The sequence below is a fragment of the Hylobates moloch genome, unplaced genomic scaffold, assembly GCF_009828535.3.
Source record: "Hylobates moloch isolate HMO894 unplaced genomic scaffold, HMol_V3 SCAFFOLD_7, whole genome shotgun sequence".
In the NCBI taxonomy this organism is placed as follows: domain Eukaryota; kingdom Metazoa; phylum Chordata; class Mammalia; order Primates; family Hylobatidae; genus Hylobates; species Hylobates moloch.
Window position 1 is genome coordinate 117,091,670 of NW_026652282.1, and position 7,785 is coordinate 117,099,454.

The 7,785-nt window shown below is 42.7% G+C and overlaps 1 pseudogene; it reads right to left on the reverse strand.

The window, feature by feature from the left end:
* LOC116812083 (GTP-binding nuclear protein Ran-like) overlaps positions 1 to 7,785 on the reverse strand; it is a 33,322-nt pseudogene that overhangs the window by 17,179 nt on the left and 8,358 nt on the right.

Here is a 7,785-nt window from a genome sequence, read left to right on the forward strand (position 1 = left end):
GGGTACATAGTAGGTATATATATTTATGGGGTACATGAGATGTTTTGCTACAGGCATACAATGTATATTAATCACATCATCTTAAATGAGGTATCTATTACCTCAAGCATTTATTATTTTTTTGTTACCAGCATTCCAGTTAATACTGTCTTATTTTTCAATGTACAATAAATGATTGTTGACAATAATCATCCTGTCGTGCTATCAAATACTAGATCTTATTCATTCTATCTAACCATATTTTTACACCCATTAACTCTCCCCACTACCTTCCCGACACCCTACCCTTCCGAGCTTCTGGTAACCATCATTCTACTCTGCATCGTCATATAATTGTCTTTTAAATAAGGGGGAGAAATTCTGATCTTTGATTTCCAGCTGCCAGATTGTGTGCTACCAGTGAGTTTCCTCACAATTTACTTTTTTCTCAAGCTTAATTGAAGTTTTAGAAAGTGAAATAATGTCTGGATGAAACACGATGACATTTGGCAGTTTTATGAAGTGGGACACGTGGAAATGTCCTGTGGCAAGAGATCCATCAAGAAAGAATGCATTCTCCTTTGGGACAGAAGGGAAAACAAATGCAGACTTTAAAGCACTTGACGATTTTCAGACGGACTCATCACTGCTGGAGAAGCTGCTGGGGAGAGGAAAGGGTGATACTTCCCAGTCTAGACTAGTGATGAAAACTAGAATTCAGGATTTAGAACTATTATTATCCCAGGGGGTGCTTTTGGGGGAGGAAAGGCTACAGAGGCAAGTCCCCCAAGGCACTGAGCTTCCCTTCTGTTCTGTGTTAGGTTGTGATTTAACAGTACTTGGTTAAGAGAAGGCTGAAAAGATTAAGAGTGTTGAGGGTTGGGGGAGCACGGTGGTGTTTTATTCCTTTTGTTTAAGTAATTTATAGCCACCTTTGAAACCTTTCTCCCTTAATATGATCTCCCAGAAAGGGAAATCATAGTAAGAGTTTGATCAGCACCATAGGAAAGGAAATAAAAAATAAATGAAACAAACTAAAAATAAAGCTTGAGGCTTCCGGATGTTATATTCTGAGACATTTCTGAAGCAACTGTCATATCCATGGAGGAATGTAAATAATCCTCGAATGTAGCTGGCCAGTCCAGATGCTGTCTCATGGCTTTTGGGAAGCCACAGGATAAACCAGGAATGTGAGGGAGCCTCAGCCTTCACCATTTGTAGGCCATGTGTCTGTGCCACTATTGTTCTAAGGAAAAAGGCATCTTTGGAACATGTGTAAAGTCTAACTTTTTCCCCTGCAGTGGTTTGCAGGAAAAACTTAGATAGCACAACAGTGGCAATTCACGATGAAGAGATCTACTGCAAATCCTGCTACGGAAAGAAGTATGGGCCAAAAGGCTACGGTTACGGCCAGGGCGCTGGCACGCTTAACATGGACCGTGGCGAGAGGCTGGGCATCAAGCCAGAGAGGTGAGTTGGGAGACCTTTGGTTACCTTCAGAAATGAGTTGTGCCGGGCGCGGTGGCTCACGCTTGTAATCCCAGCACTTTGGGAGGCCGAGGCGGGCGGATCACGAGGTCAGGAGATCGAGACCACGGTGAAACCCCGTCTCTACTAAAAATACAAAAAATTAGCCGGGCGTGGTGGCGGGCGCCTGTAGTCCCAGCTACTCGGAGAGGCTGAGGCAGGAGAATGGCGTGAACCCAGGAGGCGGAGGTTGCAGTGAGCCGAGATCATGCCACTGCACTCCAGCCTGGGCGACAGAGCGAGACTCCGTCTCAAAAAAAAAAAAAAAAAAAGAAATAGCCAGTTGTGATCAATTAGTTGTAAACACCACTGTACTTTGACCAGCCCTAAATCATTTTTAAGTCTCCTCTTAGAACAATATTTATCCCATAAATACCAGGAACTCATTCATTCAGGATGAAACCTCTCCAAGGATGTGTTACTCTATCCAAATCAAAAGACCCATCCTCCCACCACTACAGAACTGGATTTTCATGTGCATAACCATCACAAACGTGACAGATATTAACTATTTAAGAGAGAGACTTGAAGGCAACATTCCTGTCTTCCCATATTTTCCAACCATATGATGACCCTGATTGAATTTTAGAGTCTACATTACCCATGTTTATTTAATAGTAACATATTGAATTTGGACAGGTTGGATTGTCTAGGTAGTAGTCCCAAAAAAGAGAGCGCTAGAGGGAAGACTTTTTATAATTCCGGGTCTCCTACCTGATTGTTTTATGGTTACAGACTGTCAGTTGTCTGCTCATGTCAGGAGCTACCATGTATTTCCATGTTCTCACCACCAAAATTGTTGGGGAAATATAATTAAAAACAAAATCTTCTCCTAACCCAGAATTCCTCTCCACAATGGTAGTAGAGAAAGAACGTTTTATTATTGAGTCAGCATTAAACCAGAGCATGATGCACATTCCAAGTAACTCACTAAGAGATTGCAAAAACAGAAAGGAATCTCACCCCCTAATATAGCCAAGCAGATACCATTATTTACATGTTTTCAAGTAAATAAATAATGACTAGTCCTCAAGTAAGAAGACTTGGCAGCATTGTTTGTCACACATATTTCACCCAAACTTTACCTAGTAATTGAAGTGACCATCTGTGCTAGTTAATTGGTTTTATCTATAGGAAAAAATTATCGTATCTTTATAACAGGAAATAGTTTTGCAATTTGGAGCAAGGTGCCCACCAAAGTTAGGTTTCTACACGCCCACAAAAACTGGGAAATGGGGTGCTACCTCACTTGATGTTTACATTTTTAAAAAATGGCTCCCAGGTCCTTGAGAAAGACATTTCTGGGTCATGAAGCTGATAAAAGGTCTATGTAGTCTTCAAAAGTCTTCATTGAAATTTCGATGAAATATATATACATATATGAAGAAAATATAGTTGACCCTTGAACAATGTGGGGGCTAGAGGCGCTCCCTGTGCAATTGAAAATCTGCATATAACTTTTGACTCTTCAAAAACATAATCACTAGTAGCCTACTGTTGACCAGAAGCCTTACTGATAACTCAGTCGATTAACACATATTTTGTATGTTAAATGGTATTATATACTGTATTCTTACAACAAAGTAAGCTGGAGAAAAGAAAATGTTATGAAGAAAATCAAGATAAAAAATGTATTTGCTATTGATTAAGTGGATCATCATAAAAGTCTTTGGCCAGGCACGGTGGCTCATGCCTGTAATCCTAGCACTTTGGGAGGCCGAGGCAGGTGGATCACCTGAGGTCAGGAGTTCAAGACTAGCCTGGCCAACATGGCGAAACCCCGTCTCTACTAAAAATACAAAAATTAGCTGGGCATAGTGGCGCGTGCCTGTAATCCCAGCTACTCGGAAGGCTGAGGAAAGAGAATCACTTGAACCAGGTGGTGGAGGTTGCAGTGAGCCGAGATCGTGCCTCTGCACTCCAGCCTGTGCAACGGGAACGAGACTCCATCTCAAAAACAAACAAACAAACAAATAAATAAATAAATAAATGAAATAAAATAAAAGTCTGTCCTCATCTTCAGGTTGAGTAGGCTAAAGAGGAGAGGTTGGTCTTGCTGTCTCGGGGTGGCTGAGGTGGAAGAGGTGGAAGAGTAGTCAGGAGACACAGGCACACTTAGTGTAACTTTATGGAGATTAAATACATGATAATTTCTGTCTTTTTTGCTATTTAATTTCTCTAAAAATGTGCCTATACAGTACCAATTCTTCTACAGTTTGCTTTAGTTTCAGTGCATGCATCTTAGAAGGGTACATGTCATAAAAGAAGTCAAAAGCAATCTCCAATAATCAGAACCCTTCTGCTAAATTGCCTAATGCCAATTTGTTTTCTCGCACCGCTTCTTCTACATCTTCTTCTTCATTGTCTGGCACAGGTTCAGAAACGCTCATCTCTATCAGGTTGTCTTCTGTTCATTCCTCTGGTGTGGTGCTGATTAGCTCTTTAATTTCTCCAAGATCCATATCTTGAAACCCTTCCCCCACCACCACCACCATCTTTTTTTTCCACCTCCAAAATCTCTTTCATCATTTCCTTGATTGGCTCTGTTGTAAATCCTGTGAAGTCATGCACACCTGGACACAGTTTTCTCCAGCAGGAATTTATTGTTTTGGGCTTGAGGGTTTTCATGGCTTTTTCCATAACAACGATGGCTTCTTCAATGATGTAATCCTTCCAGACTTTCATGACATTCTGTCTATCAGAGTTCTCTTCCATAGCACTGACAATCTTTTCCACAGTGTACCATGTGTAATGAGCCTTAAAGGTCCTTATGGCTACCTGATCTAGAGGCTGGATTAGAGACATTGTGTTTGAGAACAAGGAGACCAATTCAAGGCCTTTGGTGTTGAACTCATAGGGATCTGGATGGCCAGGGGCATCATTCAATAAAAGGCAGTCCCTTACTGGCAAGGTACTTCCTGACTTCAGGGACAGAGCATCTATGGAACCAATCCAGAAACAGGGTTCTTGTTGTCCAAGCCTTCTAGTTATACAACCGGAAGACTGGCAGCTGGTGTTTATGTTTTCTCTTCAAGGCTCAGGGGTTAGCTTTTTTATAGATAAGAGCAGTTCTTATCATAAAACCAACTGCATTTGCACAAAACAGTAGAATTAGCCTGTCCCTTCCTGCTTAAAATCTTGGTGCTTGCTTCTCTTCCTTACTAACAAATGTCCTTTCTGGCATTCTTTTCCAGAATAGGGCACTTTAATCTGCATTAAAAACCTGTTCAGGCAGATATCTTTTCTCCACAATGATTGTCTTAATGACATCTAGAAACTTGTCTGCTGCCTCTTGATCAGCGGAAGCTGCTTCACCTGTTATCTTGACTTTTTTTTTTTTTTGAGATGGAGTCTTGCTCTGTCGCCTAAGCTGGAGTGCAGTGGCATGATGTCAGCTCACTGCAACCTCCACCTCCTGGGTTCAAGCAATTCTCCTGTCTCAGCCTCCTGAGTAGCTGGGATTACAGGCATACACCACCAGGCCCAGATAATTTTTGTATCTGTAGTAGAGATGGGGTTTCACCATGTTGGCCAGGCTGGTCTCAAACTCCTGGCCTCAAGTGATCCGCCTGCCTCAGCCTCCCAAAATGCTGGGATTACAGGCATGAGCCACTGTGCCTGGCCTATCTTGGCTTTTTTTTTTTGGGACGGAGTCTCGCTCTGTTACCCAGGCTGGAATGCACTGACGAGATCTCGGCTCACTGCAACCTCCACCTCCCAAGTTCAACTTCAGCCTCCTGACTAACTAGGAGTACAGGCATGCACCATCACGCCTAGCTAATTTTTGTATTTTTAGTAAAGACAGGGTTTCGCCATGTTGGCCAGGCTGGTCTCAAACTCCTGACCTCAAGTGATCCACCCGCCTCAGCCTCCCAAAGTGCTGTGAGCCACTGCACCTGGCCAAAAGCTGCATTTTCAATACAACATAAAAAGGTATTTTGCAAAATGTTCAAGGTTTTCATACCTACTGGCACAGCTGCAGCAACAACTTCATTAATTTAATTTCCTTTTCTTTTTTATAATAGTCCTTACACTGGATTTATTTATCTTGAAATGGTGGGCAACTAAATGTCGGGCGTGGTGGCTCACACCTGTAATCCCAGCACTTTGGGAGGCCAAGGCAGGCAGATCATGAGGTCAGGAGATCGAGACCATCCTGGCTAACACGGTGAAATCCCATCTCTACTAAAAACACAAAAAATTAGCCAGGCGCAGTGGTGGGCACCTGTTGTCCCAGCTACTTGGGAGGCTGAAGCAGGAGACTGGCATGAACCTGGGAGGCGGAGCTTTCAGTGAGCCGAGATTGCACCACTGCACTCCAGCCTGGGCGACAGAGTGAGACTCCGTCTCAAAAAAGAGAAAGAAAAAGAAAGAAATGGGGGGGCAACCACAAGTGCAAATCTCAATCTATGGTACATATCAAGCAATTCACCTTTTTTCTTCTAATGTCATGATTTTTATCTGCTTCTTAGGAGCACTTCCAGCATCACCAGTGGCACTTCATCCCATGGCGTTATTCAAGGTTTGTCCCACCATAGGTCCCATGGTGTTATTCAAGGTTGATGGTATTGCACTGAACACAATGAAAAACACATGAAAATTGTAAGAGATCACTTTTTATTGTGATATGCAATTTACTGGAGAGACAAACTACTCATGCAGAGATGATTAGTGTCCCATGCAGTTCTAAGCAGATGCCCACAACACCTGGGCTCACAACAATAGCAACAGAAGGTGGCTACAAAATTGTTACAGTAGTACAGTATATACTACAGTTAATTTCGTGCAGTTATGACTTAACATTGCATCTCTACTGTTGTCTATATTTATTTTGGACTGCAAATGTTGCTATATATGGTATATGTTTGTGTGTACATGTGAGATGCCACACTTTTAAACAACCAGATCTTGAGAGCACTCACTCGCTATTGTGAGAACAGTACCAGGGGGATGGTACTAAACCATTCATGAGAAATTCAACTCCATAATCTAGTCCCCTGCCACAGGGCCCCATCTCCAACATTGGGGATAACAACTGAACATGAGATTTGGTTGGGGACACAAATACAAACCATATCACCAGGCTCAGGAGCAAATCATAAGATAAGCTAAAATTCAGAGAAGGTTGAATTCTTCAGTTCCAGTGAGTCTCCTACACCAAAATCAGGGTCCCAGTAAAGAGTGGGACCCTAAGACTTGGAAGAAAGATTACTGAGTAGATGCGTTTGGGAACCTTGAACCCCAAGATCCTCCCGAAACTTCTGGACATGCAGAAGTGCTGCAATCCTCCTTTTAGAGCACAGCAGTCCCCCCGCCACCCCGCCCCAATTGAAGATCATGAAAGGAATTCAAATGAGGCATTGTCTGGGACAATGCCTGCCCTTCTCAGGATCTGCCCCCCTCCCTTCCCAGCAATTAGAACAATAACTATGGTCAAATTTCAACATAGGATAACGGGAGAAGTGCTGGACCTGCTGAGGGAGGAGAGGAATTATACACAAAAAGAGAGTCATTATATACACAAAAGGAGCTGCAGAACTTGGCTGATGTTTACCAGCAAAAACTGGAAGAGTATATCTGAGGATGCTGGATCTACAGGACAGATTACAAAACTGAATAGAGAAAAGTGTGTTAATATGGAGGTACTCTCCTGTGACACAGGATTCAGCACACTGGCAAGGGCCCCAGAGGCCAGTTTTGAAATGGTTTTAGGAAGATAGAATAAAGCAGTGGTCCACACTAAATGAAGCAGCAATACTAGAACTTAGTGGTAGACTATAGAGGAATAGATCAAAAAGCTTAGAGAAGTGAACATGTTAGGATGGATTTATTACATGAGAGAAGAAGACCGACCAGTTGACTATGTTCATTGGAGGGGCCCAGAGTATAGTTCACTTACCAAAACAATAAGGAATGTGGTAGTGAGGGGACACCAGCATTACGAAAAGCTTCAGCCGGGCGCGGTGGCTCAAGCCTGTAATCCCAGCACTTTGGAAGGCCAAGGAAGGCAGATTATTTGAAGTCAGGAGTTCGAGACCAGCCTGGCCAACATGGTGAAACCCTGTCTCTACAACAAATACAAAAATTAGCCAGGCATGGTGGCACATGCCTATAGTCCCAGCTACTTGTGAGGCTGAGGCAGGAGAATCACTTGAACCTGGGAGGCAGAGGTTGCAGGGAGCCGAGATTGCACCACTGCACTCCAGCCTGGGCAACAGTGAGACGCCGTCATAAATAAATAAATAAATAAATAAATAAATAAATAAATAAATAAATAAA